Consider the following 21742-nt stretch of genomic DNA (forward strand, 5'->3'; position numbering starts at 1 on the left):
TTCTCCCACCCCGCTCTCTTTTTGAAGATGGGAACTCAGCTGTTTTCCAATCCTCTGGTAGTGATTCAGGATCTTTGAAAGATATGGTTCAATAGTTCCGAGATCGTATCTGCCAGGTCCTTCAGAGTTCTAGGATATAATCCATCAGGTCCCGGTGATCTGAACTTGCCTAAAGTGGACCATTTTTTTGTCTATTTAATTTGCATTCCTAGTCTGTCTTTTGTGGTTCTGTTTTTGGTTGGTTGGGCTATTTCTTTTCTTTTTGTGTGAAGACAGATGCAAAAAAAGAATTTATTAGCTCTGCTTTCTCCTACTCCCTGTCACTGCCATTTTCTCCCATTAATGGACTGATTGTTTCTTTGATCTTTTTCTTGTTTTTCATATGTTGAACAAAACATTATTTTTGACATTGCAAATGCAATGTTGCAAATCTTCGTTCATTCTGAGCCTTAGTTTTCCTGACTTCATCTTTACAAATTCAGGCTGTATGCTAGTATTCTGCCTTTGTTATACATCCCCCTTTCCATTTTTTATTAAATCAAGGAATTGATTGATCCATTAATGGGAGAAAATGGCAAGAAGGTGATGAGCAACAGGGAGAAAGAAAAAATGCTTAACTTGTTCTTTACATCTGTCTTTACACAAAAGGAAAAAACAGTCCAAACTATCAAAAAAAAATATAAAAACAGATTAGGAATACAAATTAAAATAGGCAAGAAAATGGTAAGAGAGCACTGGTCTACCCTAGATGAATTCAAACCAGCAGGACCAGATGGGTTACACCAGTAGGTTATGAAGGAACTAGCAGATGTGATCTCAGAACCACCAAATCATATCTTTCCAAGATCCTGGAGTATCAGGGAACTATCAAAAGACTGGAAAAGAGCTGATATACTTCCCATTTTCAAAAAAGGAAAAAAATGGATACAGAAAACTACAGATCATCCTTATATGAGAAGATTTTAGAAAAGATAATCAAGCAACAAATCTGTAAACACTTAGAAGCAAACAAAGTCATAACCAAAAGCCAACATGGGTTTGTCAAAAACAGATCATGCCCAACAAATCTTATTGCATTCTTTGACAAAGTGACAAAATTAATGGACCAGAGAAATACTGTGGGTTTAATTTACTTGAACTTCACTAAGGCATTTGATAAAGTAGGCCACCATCTACTACTTGATAAAATAGAAAAATGTGGGTTAGACAGCATCACCACCAGATCAATTTGTAATTGGCTGACCAATTGCACTCTGTAGTCCTCAATGGAACTGTATCAACATGAAGGGAAGTATGCAGCAGGGATCTCAAAGCTCTGACTTAGTGCCAGTATTCTTCAATATCTTCATCAATGATTTAGATGGGGGGATAGATGGAGAACTCATCAAATTTTCAAATGACACCAGAAAATAGGCTTAAGATACAGAAGGATCTTTATAATGGTAGGACCACACTTGGAATACTGCATCCAGTTTTGGTCACCACAATGTAAAAAAGATGTTGAGGCTGTAGAAATAATTCAAAGAAAAGCAACAAAGATGATTAGAGGACTGGAGACTAAAATAAAAAGAATGGTTGCTGGAATTGGGTATGTCTATTTAATGAAAAGAAGGACAGAGTGACATGATAGCAGTGTTCCAATATCTAAGGGTTGCCACAAAAAAAGAGGGACCTCAACCTAGTCTCCAAACACCTGAAGGAAGAACAAGAAGCAATGGAGGGAAACTAGTCAAGGAACGAAGCAACCAAGAACTAAGGAGAAATTTCCTGATAGTTAAAACAATTAAGCAGTGAAACAACTTGCCTCCAGAAGTTGTGGGTGCTTCAACATTGGAAATTTTAAAGAAAAGATTGGACAACATTTGTCTGAAATGTTATAGGGCTTTCTGCCTGAGCAGGGGGGTTAGACTAGAAGACATCCAAAGTCTCTTCCAACTCTGTTATTAAGTAAAGGTTTCCCCTGTCCAGTCATTTCCAGTTCTAGGGGGCAGTGCTCATCTCTGTTTCTTAGCCAAGGAAGCCAGCATTATCCAATGATGCTTCTGTAGTCATGTTGCCAGCGTGATTATATGCTGAGCTGTCCAGAACACTGTTACCATCCTACCAAAAGTTATACCTATTTATCTACTCTCATTTGCATGCTTTTGAACTGCTAAATTGGCAGGAGCTGCTCCAGGTAATGGAAGTTCAATCTGTCATGAGGTACTCCGTCTCGAACCCCGGCTTTCAGCTTTTCAGCTGACAAGCTTAATAAAACAATTAAAACTAGAGGAATTAAATAGAAAAGCTAAAAAACCAAGAGAATGGCAGTCTGGGGGTTCAATTTTCTCTAACCAGTCAGTGACCTCCAACATAACAGGCTTCTATTGGGACCCTAAGCTGAGCAACAGAGCCAAGTTTTTAGGCTCTTCCAGAAAGTCAGGATTGTGGGGAGGACCTCACTTCCAATGGGAAAATATTCCAGAGGTTAAGGGCCACAGCAAAAAAGGCTATTCTCCTGTGCCAGCCAAAATTCTTGGCAGACAGAAGTAAGCCCTTTCCGTTGGACTAAATGGGTGAGCTAGTGCAATTGAGGTGAGGTGCCTCCTCAGATACTCTGCCTAGAGTATCTACTTTTATAGATAGTAACCAACACTTTGAATTGGTTTTGAATCTGGAAGAAAATTGGCAACCAGTGCAGCTTGGTAACAGCAGTAATATAACTGCTTGGTAACACGTTCCAGCTGAAGTGCTTCCATAAATGTCCCTGCCACTGCATTCTGTACCAATCCAATCAGGAGATTATCAGGGCATGAGTAGTAAAAGGTAGTAAAAGGCTTACCAATTATTGGAACTAAAGCCAAGTATAGGGGGAAAAATCTATAGCCATATGGAATTATCTGCAATGAAAAGATTCCAGTTGCAGCTGTTATCACTGAAATATCAAAGTATATTGCTGAAAAGCTGAAGAATATGAGGCTAAAAATTTGTTATAGTTCACTCATGAATCTGTAAACGCATGTACATAAATTGCATACTGCACCTGATAAATTCAGGCCTAAGGTTATTTAGTTTGATCATGCATGTTGCCCTAATTCTTTTTCAGTATGTAGAAGCAGAAGGAAAATGTTCAAGTATAAAATCTCTCCCATTACCACTGAATTGTAGCAGCAGGAACAGGCAAGCAGAAATCTTACTTTTGCAGATCACAAGTTTCCTTTATTGTTGGAATGGCATATGTAGCAGGGGAAGGAAGGAAGAAGGAAATTGTGGGAACAGTAGCAGAACAGCAGTTGCTGGGAGAAGTAGGAGCCAATGGTTTGGCAACTTATAAAATGCTGATTTAGAACTGGAATCATAGCTAGCAGAACACAATTAGCAATTTGAGCATACAATTGTTTAATGTTGCATCTCCACCCCATTTTATAGCAAAGAAATAATGGATATACTGTAACTATTTTGATCACTCGCAGTCTAAACCATTTAAATATTCCCAGGTTGTTAAAATTACATTAAGTCCACAAATTTACCTGCTAAATACTGTATAGTACAACCTATATGTGGCAGTCAACAAGGGGTCTGATGAGCTTCTGCTTTACATTGTAAAATAGTTTAAAAGAACATGCACTATGTCAATAGAATACTTCTATCTGCATCAGCTCAATATATCAAATCTTCTTCTGTTGCAGTTGGTTCTCATCATCCTGAACTAAGAAAAAAAAAAAGAAACAGACTAACTGCCTGTAAAGCAAAGGACCACCAAAATGCTAAAAGTGTCCTTTGATGAGAACCTTTCAAGAGACCTAGAGTATCAAGGAATTCTCCCCAAAGCAACAAAACCAGATGTCAAATACATATAATCTTACTTATATGTTAATGTGTTAAAGTCAGATTGTCTAAATTACATAAATAGGCCAATTGACCCAACTGCTGAAAGAGATATGAAACTGCTCCATAACTATCTCTGACTCTGAAAAAGGCATGTAGTACTCAACTTATGACTACAACTGAGCCTGGAAATTTGGTTCTGTCCAAGCCAATGTCCAAACTACATTTTACATCCATTTTATAATGTTCATTAAATGACTGTACCTGGTTGTTAAGGAAATTGTGTGGTTGAATCAAGTTTATCCAATTGGCATTTTTTCCCTTACTTTTGTTGAAAAATAGCAAAAATATAATGAAATGACTCTGGGACACTACAACCAATTGTAAATGTGACCCACTTGTCTAGGGCCTAAAATGTGATCACATGACCACAGGGTGAGATGTGACAGTCATAACTTCAATTCTAATATAACTTTGAACAGTTTTTAATTGATTATAAGTAAAGGGCCATCTGTATATCTAATCCATCCAACATATTGATTATAATTTTAGGCAGCTAACAGAAGACAGCAATAAATGTCAAATGCCTATCAGTAAAGCTTGCCTGAAGAGAGTTGAATACAGTCCAAGAAACAATATTACACCAGTAATCTTAAATTTACAACCAGTTGCTTAAAAGGTGCCCCCCCAAAAAACTCTTTATTACCCAATCTCAAAGTTATGGCCATTGCTGTCCTGGAGCAATAACTGGAGGTAGATTGTGGCATCCCCTTCAACTACCTCACCCCCATGCCCCCCACTAGGTCCCATAAGATATTTCCTCCCATAGAATGAGTCGCTGTAGGCCTTAGGTCTGATTCCCACAACACCAGGCTCCATATCATCATCATCATCATCATCATCATCACATACCTTCTGAAGAGCCTTTACCAACACTGCAGTGGATCACTTCATTGTGTAGTCATATGGTCCAATTGTGAAAGCAGCCACCATGTTTCCTGTGCAAAATTGAATTCTGGTAATAGCAAACATAGTGTCAGCCTCCGCTTTATTTTAAGTGTATTTTACCTATTGGAGTATTTTACTGTTTTATTACTTCGCTAAAGGTTTTCTTCTTACTGAATGTCCTACATGATTTATGGGGAAGAGGGGAGGTTGTTATTGTTGCCAGCGTTTGTCTGTCATTTCAGGTGGAGGAGGAGATAGTCTTTCAAACAGACGTTTGAACTGATTTGGCGCGTGAATGTAATGGGAGTTGCCTGTTCGCATTCCATCCAGAAGATTGATAGAGGGAGAACATCGGAAGTGAAACAACACATGGCCAAGGAGGAAGAGGACATTGGACTATGACTGTTTGAACTTTGGAGAGAGGAGGGTTCAAGAGAGGAATTGCTTTTATACAGTTATAATTACTTTCAGTTCTGACTTAGCTTTCATTGCAACCTGACGTGTTTAGTAAAAATTATCAATCTCTTCAAATTGATGGAGTTGAGTCTTTATTTTCTTAAATATTGATCGGAGACAAGCTGACCCATAGTGGATGCTTCCAGACTCATGTCTTCACATTGCAGCAGAAAACTCCAAGGTCTCACACTGTGGAAGGCCACAGAGCTCTTCAAAGGTATTTGATTAGGAGGGAATGGAGCCTAGAGCTGGGGTGAAATCCAGTAGGTTCTGACAGGTTCTGGAGAACTGGTAGTGGAAATTTTGAGTAGTTCAGAGATCCATCAAATACCATCTCTGGCTGGCCCCCGAGTAGGGTGGGAATGTAGATTTTACAATATCCTTCCCCTAGGAGAGGGAAAGGAATGGGGATTTTGCAGTATCCTTGCCCTGGAATGGGGTGGGAATGGAGAGTTTGCAGTATTCTTTCCCTGCTGCAACCACCAAGCCATGCCCATCAAGCCATGCCATGCCACGCCCACCAAGCCACGCCCACAGAACCGGTAGTAAAAAAAATTGGATTTTACCACTGGCCTAGAAGGGTAGGAATCATGGCTAAGGCTGAGGGAACATATTGGGAAGAGAAAAAGACCAGTGGGGCCCCCTTGGGGGAAAAGCCTGTGGAATCTGATAGGAGAGGGGAAAGCCTGCAGGGAATGGAAAGGCCTGCAGGGAATGGAAAGGCCTGCAGGGTCCTAAGGGCAAGAATTAAAGCAGAGGGTGCCTTGGGGGCTGTGGAGGACTTGGGAGTCCCAGAGTCTTATCACCCTTGAAGCACCTCATGCCCTGCTTAACGATTCACAAATTCTTTTAATGGCCATATCATGGAGAGTAGGGGGTAGGTGCCATTAAGTTATACCTTCTTGCTTAACAGACATCTTGACATGTGATCTTTTTTTTGGCAAGCTTCATTAGGATCATACATTGAGGACTGCTGATAGTCCAAATAGTTCAAAGAATCTCAAGGTGCAAAATAAGGTAGTCAGCCAGTCCAATGGTCAAGAGTCACAAACAAGAAACAGAAACAAGGTGCACCGGCTGGGAAGTCAAACTATTGTTTCCAACAAAGACTGCAAGCAAAGGGGCTATTTAAATCTCTGTAGATATCAAGGGAAGATCTCTGTAGTCATCTACGCAGAAATCAAGGAGAAGCTTCCTAACAATTAACTGGTGGAACAGCAAGTTGTGAGTGCTTCATCACTGGAAGAAGAGACTGGACAGTCACTTGTCTGAAATGGTATAGGCTCATGTTGGCAAACCTATCCCACCGGAAGTTGGCCAACAGGCCATTTCTGGCATCCGAAGAACCTCCGGGGTGGGTGGGGAAGGCCGTTTTCACCCTCCCCAGACTCCTAGAGAGGCCCTGGAAGCTTGGGACAGCAAAAAACAGGCTTCTGGTCATACTGGAAGTTGGCAAATGGGCCATTTTTGGCCTCCGAAGGACCTCCAGAGGGGTGGGGAAGGCCATATGCAGGTGCGCCCCCCCCCAGACTCCTAGAAAGGCTCTGGAGCCAGGTGAGAAAAAAATGGGCCTACCAGGCCATCGCGTGCCAGGTGCAGAGGAAGTGGGGGATGTTGCATGCGCATGCACAGGGGCAGGGCACATAGAATTATGGGTGTGGGCATGTGCATATGTGACCCCATCCACCCACCCTCCTGGCTTGTGATGGCAAAAAGGTTAGCCATCACTAGTATAGGCACTCCTGTTGTGCAGGGAGTTGGACTAGAAGATATCCAAGGTCCCTTCCAGCTCTATTCTTATTGATTGACAGCTGTGCGCAATTACACACAGCTTGTCCTTTGGTTAGGAAGAAGACCATTCAGAAATATTGCCCAGCTCCCCTCTGAATGTAGAAATTGGGGTGTGTGCCTTGTCGTGTGATTGCTCCAGCTGAATAGAAGATTCCTGTGTCTGATTGGCCTCCATTGAATCCTGGCTTCCTGATTTCTCAGGCTGATCATTCAGAAGCACAGGCTCAATTGGAACAACATTGTCACCTGTTTCAAGGTTGCAGTTCTATTGGCAACTCTGTTGTGAAGGCACTGGAGAGGAGGCTCAAATGGAAGGGTAAGAGGGCAGCACCTGTACCTGCAATCAGCCTTTTCTTCCACCCTAAGCAAGATTTTCCTTCTTTTTTTGGCCATCCAGCTTCTTTTTCTAATACTATGAATATGCAGGCCAGAGAATTTTTTTTTTTTTAAAAAAGGAGGGGTAATCAATCTTCACAAAACTTCTGATGTTTTTACTGACTCCTGTCCAATCATGTGGCAAAGAGTCAAATGTCTTATTGTAATCAACACACGTTATTTTCAAATTGGTCTTCCTTCACTTGCAGTTTTCCACAATCCCCTTGTCAATTAGGAGATGATTTTTTTTGTTTCTCTGCTGCTTGGGCGGTTTTCTTTCTGCTCTAATGAAAGAATTTGTTTTCAATTAGATGCTACTGCCTGCATCACCTATCACACCAGTTAGCAATTTGGAAGTTGTTGGTAAGCAGTTAATTGGTTTATAGTTTCCTGGTGCAGCCCCTTTTGCTGCTTTCATTATAAGATAAGTTAGCCAGTTTCTCCAGTTTCACCTCTTCATACACTGCACCTCTTCATACACTGCTGTTGTGTCTCGCTCGCTCCCCCTGCCGCAGCCGGGCCCCTCTTATCTCCTGCCGGATGCTAATAGTTCAGAAGAATGTCCTGGCATACCTCCAGCCCCCAGCCCTGGCATCATGCCCAGACAGGCCGAGCAAGACGAAGGGCCTGACGTGCCTTCAGCCCCCAGTCCTGGCACCATGCCCAGGCAAATGGAGCAACTAAACCCCTCCCCCACAGCATGTGAGCCTGAAGAATGTGAAGCCAGTCATGAGCTCAGATTACCAACAGCTGGAGGCTGGAGAGATCCTCGCTTCCGGAAAGTTGAGAGGCGACGTCAGCAAAAAGAAGGGAGGGGCAGGCCTGGATAAGTGCTGAGTCATGGAGTCACACCCCATGGCCTATATAAAGGATCTGCTTTCTGGCATTCTCTGAGTCAGGCAAAGTCTAACTTGGATTGCTGAAGTCACTTCCTGGTCTCCTGCCTGCCTTGAGAACTCTGATAGGACTTTGGCAGAGCTGCAGAGGCACGCTTGATACGGACTTCCCCGACACGGCCGTCAGTGGAGGAGTGGGACACGACAACTTCACTATGCTTGGCAATGAGTGGGTCAGGAGTGGTATTTATTTATCTTCGCTACTGGTTCGCAAATGTGAGCGTGTGCACTTCCTCCACACATGCGCAGAGGATCAAAAATGGGACGTGATAACATATCCGCCGGTGAGTGGAGCTGGTGCTACCAGATCACGCGATTCAGATAGAGCAGGCTGAATTTCACCATTGGAGTGGGTGTAAATTAGCCAGATGTTTCAACCAAAAATCATGCAGCTCATCTTCATCTGGGGCTGATCAATTCTGGGTTTTCTCATCCATTTCTACTGTAATTACAGCTTTTTTCATTTCAGCTTTTTTTAAAAAATTCTTATCCACCTCCTTTAGCCAAGCTACAGTCTTGTATTACTTTGGGTTATCTTATATCTGGACCCTATTTCTTCTTTGTCAGATGTTGACTAGTTCATTGCAATCTCTCCATTGATGGATGGATAGAAACATTTTTTATTTGAATGGAATTGGAAATTCTGCCTATAATGTGCAATTCAAGCTTCATATCTACTGACTTTCTTGGCTATTAATAGCCAAATCTGGCCTTAGGTTCTGCCTCAGTTTAGCTTCCCAATAAATAATCAAGTTGGAAGATCATTTAAAAGCAGTTTATTAAGATACCCTGATAAAGTGGGATCTCCCTATGAAAAAGGAGAACCTCAAGACCCATGTTACATTCTTTTTTATAATTACACAACTAAGAAAATGCAAGAGGAGAGTTAATTGGATAGAGTAAAAGTACCCTCCCCTTTGCATAGGAAATCAGTTACAAGCAGTCAAATATGTTACATATTTGCATCCCATAATATTACACATGTTCATTAAAATGAGGTCTGATGTCAGAAGGCGTATAAATTGTAAGAAAAAGTTTGGAGTTCGCAAAAAACATAAACCAGAACCTAATTTTTCTTTCTTTCTTTTTCTTATCTGAAGCCAGCCTGTTTATCAGTTTAGGAATGTTAAAAGCTAATAAACCTGAACATCATTTTAAAAGACAAAAAAAAATCAAATTAAATTACAAAGTAGCTATGTTAGGTAGCAAGTTACGAAATCCATATCATGTGCCCCTCACTATTGATGTTACTTGCTATTTTATTATTTGCAATGCTTTCTTGCTTCTAGGTGGTTCTTGATAAGATATTATTTGATGTTCGTTTTTCGGTTCCTTTCTTTCATTTTTGCTTGCTTACATCTGATCTTAGCTTGCCCATCTTATTTTCTAGCCTGGTGTTCCATTTTGGTGACACATTGTTTGGCTTTTTGTCTTCTTTGTTGATTTTGCATCCCGAATATTCAGTTATCACTGGAGCTGTGCTGTACATTAATTAATTTGTGTCTTGCAGTGAGCTGGTGCTTATACTTGATATTATGGTATTGGCGTGTTTTAATATTTGTGTCAGCTGTTTCTTTGAAACAAGATTCTCTGCAGGCAAACTTATTCTGTTATTTTTGTGCTGTTCTTGATGCTCAGTTATTGTTTGTTTCAATTGTTCACTTTTTGTTAGAGGGCTTTGCCCTTTTTGAAGAGAAGGAAGAAAGATTGCCTTTTGTAAGTTTTGCGAGTGAAAATAAAACAGTATCTCTGGTGTCTTTCTGTACTGCCGTCTTCCCCTGGTTTGCCTTTGCAGTCTGGGCTGCTTCTAGCAAAGCTTCAATTTCTTTGCCTTAGATAGACCTTTGCAGTTCTTTCATTTCTCTTTTGTGAATACTTTATTTTGTATAATAATTCAATATTGGTCTGCTGGTTTCTGTTGTTGTTCCTGATTTTGGATCTTGTTCTTTCCAGAATTGGTGCATTCATTTCAAGACTTGAAATCCTGGGTTTAGAAAATTTAGAACTCCGCCGCCTTCTACGTGACCTGAATTTAACTCATAGAATCATCTGTTACAACATCCTTCCTGTTGAAGACTACTTCAGCTTCAGTCACAACAATACAAGAGCACACAATAGATTTAAGCTTAATGTGAACTGCTCCAATCTTGATTGCAGAAAATATGACTTCAGAAACAGAGTTGTTAATGCCTGGAATGCACTACCAGACTCTGTGGTCTCTTCCCAAAATCCCCAAAGCTTTAACCAAAAACTATCTACTATTGATCTCATCCCATTCCTAAGAGGTCTATAAGGTGTGTGTATAAGAACACCAATGTGCCTATTGTTCCTGTCCTAATGTTCCCTTAAAGCAGCGGTTCTCAACCTGTGGGTCGGGACCCCGTTGGGGGTCGATTGATGATTTTCCAGGGGTCGCCTAAGACCATCAGAAATATGGGAAGTATACTTGCAAGTCGAAGAATCGCGCTCCAATTGTTGACTCCACAAGCCAGCTGCAGGCTCTTCAAATTGCTAGCCGAATTTGGCTTCAGGCGCGATGAATTAAAAAAGAGAGAAATCTTTGCTCTGATGTCTCCCTCTCAAGCCAGCTGCAATCACTCCCAATCGCTAGCCTAATCTGGCTTCAGGCGAGATAAACTTAATAGGGGAGGAGTCGCCGCTTTAATGCCTCCTTCCTCAAGGCAATCGCAAGCAGTTCAGATCGCTAGCCAATACGGCTTCAGGCGCAATAAATTCAAAATGAAAATAATTTTATGGCTGGGGTCGCCACATCGTGGGGAATTGTATTAAAGGAGTCGCAGCACTATAAAGGTTGAGAACCACTGCCTTAAAGGGACCAAGGTTGGAGGCCCCTGTCCTAGATTGTGATGCCTGTGTTCAATTACTCATGCCCTAGTTATTTTGCACTCAGACTATTGCAATGTGGTCTACCTTTGAAGAGCATTTACAACCTACAGCTGGCACAAAATGCAACAGTACAAATATTCTTAGAGATTCCTATGATGGCCCATGTGACGCCACTGATGTGTGAACTGCACTGGTTACCAGTTTGCTTCTGGGTCCAATTCAAAGTATTATTATCTTTAAAGTCCTTTATGGCAAGGGCCCAGGAAATAGTTCCTGAGGAACTATTTTATCCCAATGGAACTGCCCTGTCCACTTGTTCCAGCAGAAGAGGTATGCTATGAACTTCATCAGTCAAAGAATTTCAAGTGGCAGGGTCCAGCAGAGCCTTTGTCCTTGCCCCTCAAGGTGATATATTTTTTTTATTATTTATTTATTTATTTATTTATTTATTTATTTATTTATTTATTTATTTGTCACAACAGTATATATAAGCATAAGCATGAAATAACTATACAAGTTGGATACAATCAAAAGGAACATTAGGACAGGAAAAAGTAGGCACGCCGGTGCTCTTATGCACGCCCCTTACAGACCTCTTAGGAATGGGGTAAGGTCAACTGTCGATAGTCTTTGGTTAAAGCACATCTAACTCACTTAATATCAATTTAGCCTCTATAAGATAGAAATTTACTGGAATAAAATATGACAATGCAAATGATTTTACAATCAAAATTAGTAAGTTAAGACTGGTTGACAACTACAGTTATTAATGTTCATTAATATAGCAAAAGGCAGAAGAGATAACTTTGAGATTTGCTTGCCCTCTCCTGCAAAGCAGATACGATTCCTCTGCGTGAATCTTTTGACTATTTATTACAGTAATCCTGTGCCAGTTCAGTGACTTCTGGGATCAGCATGTTGAATTTCTATCAACTATAAAACACTGCAGTTGACAGTATAACCCCAACCACATTTAATCAACACAAAATGCCATTGGTTTCCAAACTATCTAGACCCAGGGTTACAACTCCTGATTTTAGAATTCAGTATTACTTAAATCATGGATGACATTTATTATTTATAGACAATAAAATTGAAAGCGAAGCCTCGGGAAACCCATTCTAAATATATTTAGAAGAAATGGCTTTTAGGTAAATCACTTAGACTTATTTCTGAATTGGGATGCTTAGAAGTAAACTAGATGTCTACTCCTGTGACTTGGCTGAAGGTCTATGTAATTTGCATAATGAAAATTCTGCTAAAGTCTATAATATTAAACACAAACATGTGCCATTAATGTATGAAGTAGGAATAGCTGAGAACATGTATAACTCAATGATCCATGTAAGCATGAATCATTTAGCTATACATGTTTTCAGCTAGCCTTACTTTTGCAAATTAGGTGGCACATGATTTTAACTTCTTGGGGAAGAACAGCAGGAGATCATGTTCCTCCAGGGGTGCCCAGTTACTTAAAACCAAACCTCTTGTTGGTCTTTAAGGGTGTGGGGGTCATATGAAGCTATGAGGACTACCTGCCTTCTCCTATTAAAGTTATGCTGAACTACTGAAAACTTGATCTCGTGGTTATTATGAGTTGTGATTTGCAAGCAGAAAGAAACAAAGAGGTTTGTTTTATGCATTCGGGTCTTTAAAAACAAAGCAAACCAAAAGAAATGGGATTTCTAATCAAAAATATATAAAAATCTATCTTCAGTTTGTGTTGCACACCTGGGACAAGAAGACAAAAACTAAGGCGAACTCACCACGTCCAGATTGGCACACTAAAAAAACCTGATCAATTTATATTAGATCAGTCTGCCCTAGCATTTATATTCATTTTTACTTAATGCTGACCGATCAGTCATAAAATACCTTGGCTTTTATAATTTGCAAAGAGCTGTATTCATATGCAGGATGAGGTTTCAGGTATATCTGTGTTGCACAATATTAATTCTGTCCATTGGCATACATTTCATTGCTAGTATACAATTTACATGTTATAAACACACACACACATAGTTGGTTCAAGATAGGCAGATGACTTCCCAAACTGAAGGCCAAATATAGCTTGTTAGGCTTGTGCCTAAGCATGCATGTTTTCCAATGAGGTAGACAGAGACAGAACAATTAATACAATTTATTACAACAGTCTGATAAAAGAGATACCTTTCATTCAAAGTGGGGACCCAGATGCTTAGTTTATATTCCATTTTATAGCTAAAACAGCAAAGAAAATGCAAGAGAAAAAGTGATTGGACAGGACTAAAGTAACTGGTGACCATAGGAAGATAGAAAATCAATTACATGCAGTCAAACGTTTTACATATTTGCAACCCATAATTCATATTCATTAAAATTATGACAGAAGGGGCATAGGTTTTAGGATGTTAATAACGAAAAAAATTGTTTGGAGTTCAGAAGAAAACAAGATGCCAATTGGTGCTAACAAGCTTTTTCTTATCAGGAAATATTATCTAGACTCTAGACATTTCCTCCTATGACTTCTCTTTACAATTCAAAAATGTTAGAAGCTATCAATCAATCAATACATCAATAGAAAAAAAGGTTTTCCTATATTCTATCTGTAATGGTTTGATAAACCTTTATCATCATTTTAAAAGAGAAAAATAGATCAAATTAAAATATAAAATATTTTGTTAGTCAACAAATACAACAATATTACAAAATCCTTGTCATGTGCCCTTTAATACTGAGAGATAGTTTTAGTGCTTTCATTATATTGGGACTAATAATCACTACATAGCATGTAAATGATACCATGAAATATTTTAATAAAATCAACATACCAGCAATGTTTTTTAAAAACCCCATGTGTTTGACAAACATTTAAATCTTCTAATTCTCATGCAAAGCCATATTTCAGATCTTCATGATTTTAATTTCATTTCCCCCATACCCATCTTTTTCTAGGATAAGATAGCCTGCAATTAATTTGTTCTTTCTAGTCAGATCAATTTATCTATATTCTTCTTATGCTGTAAACATAATGTTCTGTTCAATGTCATTGACTGCAATCTTCATTTTAATTATACATCCGTACACTGTATTCTTTGAAAACTGCTTCCAGGAACTGTTCTATGGATCAATTCGATTTTTTCCTCATGCGCACATTTATTCAAAAGTAAATACAGCTGCATAGAAGAATTTAGTTCCAAAAATAAAGATGTGAAAAATTTTAAACTTGAGACCTACATCTCTGGTCATATCCCACTGTGTCTAATTAATATGCAAAGAAATGCAAATATTAAGCCATTTTTAATCTATTTAAACATTCAAAAGCTAGTATAGCCTGTTACCTTGGTCAGTTGATTCACTACCAAATATTAATTTTTGGGGATGTAATTAGGTTGGTTTGTCTATTCAAGCTTATCTTGTCTTGCTTTGGAATTTGTAGTATTTTTATTAATTCTGAAACATCAAAGTCAAGAGTTAAGTGAAGAAAGCATAACCAAACAATCTTTAATTCTCCTAGGCTGCATCAATTAATTAATTCTTTTAATTAATTAATTCTTTTAATTAATTAATTAATTCTCCTAGGCTGCATTTTTCCATCTAACTCCCATAAGAAATTTTATTTTCTTCCGGGACTGACAGCTCAGTTTGCAATGCTTCCTTCTTCTCTCCTCTACCTTCTTTTCTGTCAGGGAAATTTAAATATTTCCAAAAGAATTAATTATTAGATTATAGAATAGAATAGAATAGAATAGAATTTTATTGGCCAAGTGTGATTGGACACACAAGGAATTTGTCTTGGTGCATATGCTCTCAGTGTAGATAAAAGAAAAGATACATTCATCAAGGTACAACATTTACAACACAATTGATGATCAATATATCAATATAAATCATAAGGATTGCCAGCAACAAGTTATAGTCATACAGTCATAAGTGGAAGGAGATTGGTGATGGGAGCTATGAAACGATTATCATTGTTTTGGATTATACAATCAAAATCACCTTCCTATTATGGATTACATGTATTATTTTTTTTATTACCTTTTAAACTGCTGCAGTTATGCAATAGAAAAAGAGAAAAAAAGAGAGAATTGTGATGCAGCAATAAATGGCTAATAGTGAGAATATGTAATTTTTTCTCACATTTCTTTAAGAATATGTGTGTATCTTTTCTTTTTTTCTTTTTCTTTTTGCCCTTTTTTGCTCAAAATATTTTATTTAACCAATAAAAATACAGTTAAAATTTCAACATATTTCTAGATAGCATTCTTTTCAACAAAATACAATATTTCAGAAATTATAATATTGTATTTATGTTGTTGGTGATAAAATAACATTTACTTTTTTTAAAAAAAAAAATATTGCTCCATTTAGGTAAGAAGCAATTACATATATTAACTTAATCTGAGATTTAGCTCAATCACATGGAATTTGACTTTTTGACATAGAAAATGAATGCCTAATCAATAATCCACTTGGCCAGCGTTGGAAACACAAGCAAATGATTCCAATTATTTAGCTATTTGCAGAATTGATTAATATAAGTCAACTATGGTTTATTGTAATGAATTATGTTCAGTTTTTTAATATATGTATCAATACATATAAATAAATACACTTTGTATGTTTTTGTTTTATTTTTCAGTTTTTTATTTTATAATTTTTGTATGAATGAATGAATGAATGAATGAATATTTTAATTTGTATACCGCCCTTCTCCCAAAGGACTCAGGGCGGTGAACAGGCAGATAAAATACAGATACACACAATAGTTAAAAACAACCCTTAAAAAACTAATTTAAATTTGCCCAAATGTTAAAATAACATACTCCCGCATAAAATTATAAAACTTTAAAAACCCATAAATTCAATTAAAATTTAGAGATAAAAATCAGGCTAGTCCATAATTTTTCCTTTTCCTGTTTTTTATTTAGTTAATAAAATATTTTTTTTAAAAATCAAATTAATTTTATTTTTGCTTTATCAAAGTATCTAATGATTCAAAGCATATATTAAATACTTTTATAATAAATTAAGACAATTTAATATTACTATATAATACTGAAACATTTTAAGTTTTACATTTCTGAATGTTGTTTTCAAATTCAGTAAAGGATAAGTGTCTGTGCAGAAAGAGCCATGCAATACTCTTTCCATATCTATTAGCAGATCCTTCTTCAGCAGAAAGTTGTTTAGGTGACTCTCAGCTTCAACTCTGTTCTTTTGGCAGCCTTACACTCCACTGCACCAGCTGTTCCCAGCTGACCTTTACCATCTACTTTTTCCTGCTACTAACATGCACCTATCCTGCCCTTTGGAAGGCTGTATGGACCAGAACATCCTTGTGAAGATTCATGCTAGGTGCATCAGCAGCAATGGGAGGAAGAAGATGGGGGGCAGTAGCAACGGGGATGTGGCAGAGTACAGAGTGCAGAGTGTGGGGACAGGGTGCAGAGGGCAGGATGGTCAAAGACGAAAGATGTAGGTGGTTGGGGGGGAAAGTTGAAGTGCACCCTGAGACTGGAAATGTGGGCAAGCTGCCAAGCTCCCACATTTTGTTCATGTGACTTGAGGAATGTTTTGCTGCCACCAATATTATTTCTCCTGCTAGTCACCTCTGACTGCACAGCACTTGTTCACTCCACTGGAAAAAATACTAAGAAGATTGTAATTACCGTATCTACGCTGCAGAAAACCAGCTGACCACTGGAGAGCAACTAGGCATTAGAGATATTTTCTATTTAATGTTTTCATATTGCCTTATGATCATTTGGATTTCTGCAGCATAGAATGGACGTTCTGCCATGCTTTAGTTCTCCAGTGGAATTTCCTGTTCCCTTTTGTTTGTTTTTCTCAGAAAACATATTTTACCAAAAAATCCTTGGAATATTTTCACAGAAAGTACATACTAGTGGTTTGAATATATGTCCTACTCATCTCATATTCTAATACTGATTCTGATACTGAAATGATATCCTTTACCCTGTGACAATAGTATATTTATACACAAAAACAGTCATATTCTTTGTCTCTGTTAAATAGTGAGTTATTTTCAAACTATTAATTCTTCTAGAAACAGATGCTCATAAATAAGTTAAGAATGTACTTCAAAAATCTATTGAACACTAAATTTAAAATGAATTTTCTCTTAAATTTACTGAAACTATATTACCGGACACAGATGAGTTTTCTATCAGTTCATTATTGAGGAGCTATGTCATGTTCAGGTTTACTTTTCTTTCATGCAAATATGACAACAATGTCCAGTAATTTATAAGAATATATATTCAATTAAATGTATACATTTAAAAGAAAATATTTTGGAATATAGATTTTAGGTGGAAGATTGACTCACTTTTTTGCAATTGATGGGGATAATTTATGATACATTAGTTAAATTTAGATAATAATGGATCACAGTACAATTCTTTCATATTCTAATTTCTCATTTTTCTTAATATGGCATGGTAAATGGTACAATTACTGTCACATTTACAGGGCCTAAAGGTTAATCTGGAACAGTGGTAATTAATTATACAAAGGTTAATGCAGTAATTTAGCATTGCATCAGCAAAAGTGATTTTCACTTTTTTACCTCCTCATGTCTTTACACTGAATACAGAACCAAGTTCTGCTCCAGAAAACAGTAACAGTATAGTTATTATTAGCCTCTTGATGAGATATTGATATACTGACAAAAATTAATCCACCCATTATGGAAAATATTAATCGTTAATAACTGTTATGAATGGATGGCAAGTCATGATATATTGACCTGTGATTACATACCGATTACATTAATTTTTCATTTAGGAAGAATAAGGGAGGATAATCTTATAGTGGGGGGGAAAGTATGCAGTATTATTCTCTTGCCGTGTTGCATCTAGAATTGAATTACAGCCATGGAATCTTTTACCCACAGTGCCAACCCCACTCTTTGCTATTCATGAGATTGCAGTTCATGCTAATACCTGTGGTAACTTCATGCAGGTTCCCTGGTTATCCCGGCTCCTTATTTTTAATGTCTTCCAATACCCAGAAGAATCATGCATGCTAATGGCATGATAGTGGATAATAATAAAGAAGGAATTGCTAACTTCCATAATGTCAGTTCTATCTCATCCAAATTAATTGCATAATTTAATCATAATTTGATAGAAGTGCTTAGAACACTTTAAACTAAAATTCTCAGCAAGGTTTGCAACACTCTCATCACCATCATTTAGCTTTTTCTCCCAATCAAAAACTGACAATAAAATATGATATATCAGGAGAGAGGTGGGGCTGACTTCACGGTGATATGATGCATCTCCATGGGGCTCTGTGGAATCACACGAAATTCAACCTGCCAGGAGGTTCTGATGGACCCCAATCTTCCTGGAGGGGTGATGGAGAGGACACTCCGCTGATCATAAGGAGACAGCACACTCTTTCTTTGATGCGGAGCAGCTCTCAATCCAGCAGGAAGAAAAAGATGGCCATTGTGTGCCTGACTGAAGCTGTGACAGCCAACTGATGCTAATAAGTATAGAAATTGAGGAGCAGTGTGACTGATCTGGGTGAGATTCTTCCAACTCCTATTGTAGAATTTACCCCCTTTAAAAAAGCCTAGGAGAAAGTGGGACTCAAAAAAGAGGAGATAGAATTGTTTGTTTTCCACCCCCAAGAATAGCAGCAAGCAAACTATAAAGAGTGAGCTCTTTATAGAACTGGAAGTAGAAAAAAGAGATTTTTTTTAAAAAAGGGAGAAGAAACTGAAAAGCTAGAAAGTTGGACTTGGGATTTAAAATACAAAAATAGACTAAGTTGAAACGTTTTGGGAATATGAAATTTGGACCCCTGGGACTTTTAAAAAGCTTTGGAGCAGATGAAATAATTTAAATTAACAAAAGAGAAAGGAGAGAAATATGGCAACAGGAACACCTATTGGAGAAAACTGCAGAGAAGCTAAAGTGATGAAAGTATTTTGAAAGTATGACCTTGACTGGCTATGAAAATAAGCTTGTTAGCCACAATAACACCTGCTCTAGCAAATTGTTTATACCAGGCAGAAGAGACAGAGAGTGAAACACTGTAACATTTTAGACTGTGCAGCTGTTTAAATTTAGATGAAAACCAAACAGATAAATTAAATAGGTAAAGGTAAAGGTTCCTCTCGCACATACGTGCTAGTTGTTGCCAACTCTAGGGGGCGGTGCTCATCTCCATTTCAAAACCAAAGAGCCAGCACTGTCAGAAGATCCATGGTCATGTGGCTGGCATGACTCAACGGCAAAGGCACACGGAACGCTGTTACCTTCCCACCAAAGGTGGTCCCTATTTTTTCTACTTGCATTTTTACGTGCTTTCGAAACTGCTAGGTTGGCAGAAGCTGGGACAAGTAACAGGAGCTCACCCCATTACATGGCAGCACTAGGGATTCGAATCGCTGAGCTGCCGACCTTTCGATCGACAAGCTCAACATCCTAGCCCCTGAGCCACCACATCCCTTTTTTAAAATAATTTTTTTTAAAAAAAATTTTAAATTAAATAGAAGCTGGGAAATAGCAAAGAACTTACTTTATTCCTTCTTTTTTGAAATTTTCTTTTGGGTGATATATGAATCTGAATGGTTGAACTTTGGGACTTGGTGGACCTAAGTGGATTACAAATTTATTAAATTTACTAAATCTATCAAGAAAAGGAAGGATTAGGGATTGAAGAACCTGAAGATTAATAAGGAACTTTATTTTTTTATTTTTTCTTTAACTTTCCTCTTTTTTGGACCATAATAACAGCAAATTTGGAACTATTTGGAGACTTTGGTGGTGGCTTGATTTGTGAAAATACTTTTTAAGTGAAAGTTGATGGGGGATTGAGGAAATACTAGAAGATTGTTGTGTTATTGCTGATTTTTCTTTTTAAATGTTTTGAAGATCTTAAGCTTATTCAAAATGACTAGCACTTCAAATTTAAACAAAGCAGGAAGAAAAAATACATCTGCACCCTCATCAGCAGCATCAGCAGCTGCATCCACTCAGCAAGTCAAAAATCTTTGGATAACATGTTGTTGCAGGAAAAATGATGAATATGATGCAAGCAGAATTGAACTTAATGCTTCAAATATTTCAAGAAACCACAACAGAACTTTTTTAAAAAATATTTTATTGGTTTTAAAAACAATAATGGGCATTGCTTGACATCTCTGGTTTATTAATTTGAATTTGACATAAATGTTATAAAAACCACAACAAAACTTTTTGAATACATGAAGGAAAGAATGGAAAAGATTATAAAATGGAAAAGATGGATGATAAAATGGAGAACATTCAACAGACAATAACAAAAATGAACAAAGGATGCAGAAAATAGAAGAGAAATCAGAACAAACAGAGAAAAAAATGGAAAAGATGAATGATAGTCTTATATAGGCAGATAAAAATCTTGAGAGCACAGTAATCAACTGGAGATGGATAAAGCTGAATACTTCTTGAGATTCCAGAACATTGAGGAAGAAAAAGGGGAAAACCTTGGAGATATAATGGCAGAATTGTTGGTGGATGACATGGAGGGGGACAAGCAAGATGTTTATTGGGATGGGTGAAATATTTAGAGTATACACAAGATATGCATCAAGAAATAAATGACCTAAATACGTACATGTGAGATTTACCAAGAAGGCACTAAGAACAGAGACTTCAAAGAGCAAAATATAACCCATTGAAATATAAAAGAAGAGAAATTACAGTTCTGAAACAAGTTCCTAGAAGAGTGAGAGACACGAGAAAACAATACCAATTTCTGACAAGACAATTAATTAAGCAAGAAGTAAATTTCAGATGGCTGATACCTGAGGGAATCCTGGTGACGTGGGTGGATCAAAGGCATAGATTGGATACTATAGAGAAAGCAGAGCAATTTTATGATGAACAATTTGAATCATATGAGAAAAAAAGAAAGAGAGAGGAAATAGATGACAAGAAACAAGAAGCAGCATTCAGAGGAAGAAACTTACAACAAAAGATGAAACAGAATTAAAGGAGATAGCAGAATGAGAAGGTGCAAAGATAAAAGAACAGAGTGTAATAAGAGCGAACAACACAATAAGACCTATTTACAACTATAGAAGATGAAATAAAACTACTTTCAATTAAAATAAATGGATTGAATTTTCCTATGAAAAGGAAAAGGACTTTTAACAAATTAGAAAAGTTAAAATTAGACTTTATTTGTCTTCAAGAGGTTCATAACAAAAAACAACACAATAAATTATTGGAATATCCTAAAATTGGGAAACTATACTCCTCATTAGCACAACAAAAGAAAAGAGGTGTGGTTTTAAATATAGATATATATGTAGGTCTTTGGTTGTTCGGGTTTTCTCCCGTGTAAAATTGGAAATGTCTTGGCAATGTTTCGACAAAGTCTCATTCGTCATCTTCAGGCTTCAGCTGAAGCCTGAAGATGACGAATGAGACTTCGTCGAAACATTGCCAAGACATTTCCAATTTTACACGGGAGAAAACCCGAACAACCAAAGACCTATATACAATCACATACTTTTGGTAGCAATATATGCACCAAATTTTAAACAAGAAAAATTTAATGAAAAATCTCATAAGAAAATTACTGAATTGGAATATGAAAATATTTGTGTAGTAGGA

The sequence above is a fragment of the Ahaetulla prasina genome, chromosome 4 (genome assembly GCF_028640845.1).
Source record: "Ahaetulla prasina isolate Xishuangbanna chromosome 4, ASM2864084v1, whole genome shotgun sequence".
Lineage (NCBI taxonomy): Eukaryota > Metazoa > Chordata > Lepidosauria > Squamata > Colubridae > Ahaetulla > Ahaetulla prasina.